We start from the raw sequence: 2,298 nt of genomic DNA, 5'->3' as shown, positions 1-2,298 counted from the left end.
ACTTTAGGAAACCCTTTTCACCTCACTTAAAACACTAACACTGGAGAGTATGTTTACATACAAACAATGTTTGCAGCCAAAGCAGCTTTTCATCTCGACTCACTCGCTTTTTTCCCCTCCGGTTTCCGGAGACATTACATTGTACATCGCCTTTAACCCGCCGCTCCATCCCCCAGTTTGCTAGTTCCGTGAAATGCCCGCTGTAGGCAAAGCCACACGCCATCGACATTAGAAATGCAAAAGAAAAAAACCCTAAACCCTACACACACACACACACTATGAAGACTTACTTTCCCACCAATGCGCACTTGAGCCTGCAGTTTGGCGAGTTTCTCTTGGTTCATGATAGTCTCTTTCATCTAGAAAAACAGGAAACCCTCAGCGAGGAAAGGTGTAGTTGGCCCTGGCATTCCACGCTCGTTACTTCCCGACCCCCGCTCCTGCCCCCACCCCCCGCCCGGCAGAACAAATGTCCCACACGGGCCGAGGCCTGGGTCCCAAATCCGCCCCGCAGGCTCCCAATTTCAGTATCCAGAGGGCCGAAAGAGCACCCATCTTCCTCCCCCCTCCACGGCCCCCCCTTTTACAGACCCGGGAAACGGGGTCTAAACCACGCCCGGCCAGCACCCCCCACCCCGGCCCTGGCCCGGCAAACTTATTTGTCACTCCTACGATGGAAGTATTCTCAGACAAAGCCCTCAGAGTCCCAGGGCCTCAGCTTGGTGGTCACAGTGCTTCTCGGGACTGTTGAAGTCGCGAGGTGGAGGAAGAGACGGCGTCGCCTCGCCCCCAGGGCAGCCGCCCCTGGCTCGACCTCGACCCCGAGAGTCAGCCTGAGTGGGTGCGCCTGTCCGTCGCATCGCCTTCCTCTCAGCCCTGTCCCTCCCTGTCTCGCTCCTTCCGGGCACTGCCCGCCCCCGATCCCGTCCTCCTCCCACGCCGGCGTCCACAGCCTTTTTGTACCTTGTTGGAGAGGAAACGGGGCCGCGCGGGGGACTAGGGCTGACGCTCAGGGGGTCTAGGGCAGACCAGTGAGAATAAGCGCACACACGCGGGGACGCAAGATGGCAGCTAGAGGGAGGCCGGAAGTGACGCAAGGCCACTTCCTTGAGAAGTCAGGAAACGGACTTGGCCCGAGCTCTGGGCTGTGCTGCGCACGCGCGGCTCCGGGACGCGGGGTGTGTGACCGACGCGCTTGGACGTTCTTTCCTTCGCGTCCGGCGCCGGCCGGGCGGCTACCACGCCGAAGGCTGGGCTGCAGGCAGCGCGAGGAGGCCTGGGGGACGCCATCCAGGGGGTCAGAGAAAACAGTTTCTTGTTCAGTGGGAGCTGAGTAAGTCGGCCCTGTCTCCCTGGAGTCCTGAGCTCAGGTTTGCGGAAACGCCTGGGACGCCCAGCGTGTGCCCACCTCTTTAGCCGCGCTCGGCTCGCTGGGTGACCCCGGAAGTTTTAGAAATTACCCGTCGGCCCGAATGAGGCTTCACCAAAACGTGTTGTCAAAAACAATGAAGCTGACTTTGCTTCCTGAGGCCAGGTGGTTTGGTCTGCTGCAGGACCAGGGCTCGAAAAATCTGAGGAGCGTGTTCCGGAAGTCATTGGGTCGGGCTGGGCTGGGACCGGGGAATGCGCGCGCCCGCCCCAGAGCAGGCGGCTCGTCGCCTGGGACCGGGTGCGTGAGGGGTTCCCTTCTCTCCAACAGACGGAAAGTTTACTCGGTATCTGTTGGCAGGGACTTGACAGCTAGCGAGCCCCAGTTGAACACACTTTACTTGTCTTAACTAGTACGTCAATCAAGAACTTATGCCCCGTGTGTTTGGAGAGGCTAAACTGCTGTGAGTTGAAATTTTTTAAACTCTAGGACAGGTTTTCAGACGACCTTAAAATAAAACGACCGGTATTGGAGATGGAAATTTAAGTAAACATGCTCTCTGACCAGCCTTTTTGTGGTCTTAGCTATGAAAAGCCTTGGCATATTCAAAACCTTCGCTAGAGAAAATGTAATTGCTCCAACAAGAAAAGGTGTAGGTGCTTTTCGTTTTGGAAAAGTTTATTTGAATCTATTTAAGCTGTGAGTACATTTTAAAGGTAATTTTAACAGTTGGTATTTTCTCAAAAAAGTGTTGCTTCTGTTATTAAATATGAGTAAGTGTAGCACAGAAAAGGGTGTTTGTACTGTGAAGCTATGTGGGTCACTGTCCTAACAAAAAAGGTCAAAATGACTGCCAACATTGTTCAGTACTATAGAAATGTTACAAAATACACAGAAATACTCCCCTTTTTGAAACTTTTACCTTTGTC

General features: G+C 54.3%; 1 long non-coding RNA gene across 1 annotated transcript; it reads left to right on the top strand.

Moving 5' to 3' along the window:
* Positions 1–1,201: 1,201 nt before the first annotated feature.
* Positions 1,202–1,935, top strand: LOC107184958. The gene is made up of 2 exons (XR_001515865.1): positions 1,202–1,333; positions 1,535–1,935. It is a non-coding gene; the product is annotated as an uncharacterized LOC107184958 (long non-coding RNA).
* Positions 1,936–2,298: the final 363 nt, after the last annotated feature.

The sequence above is a fragment of the Myotis davidii genome, unplaced genomic scaffold (assembly GCF_000327345.1).
Source record: "Myotis davidii unplaced genomic scaffold, ASM32734v1 scaffold44, whole genome shotgun sequence".
NCBI classification, from domain to species: domain Eukaryota; kingdom Metazoa; phylum Chordata; class Mammalia; order Chiroptera; family Vespertilionidae; genus Myotis; species Myotis davidii.
This window is presented reverse-complemented; position numbering and strand designations above follow the sequence as displayed.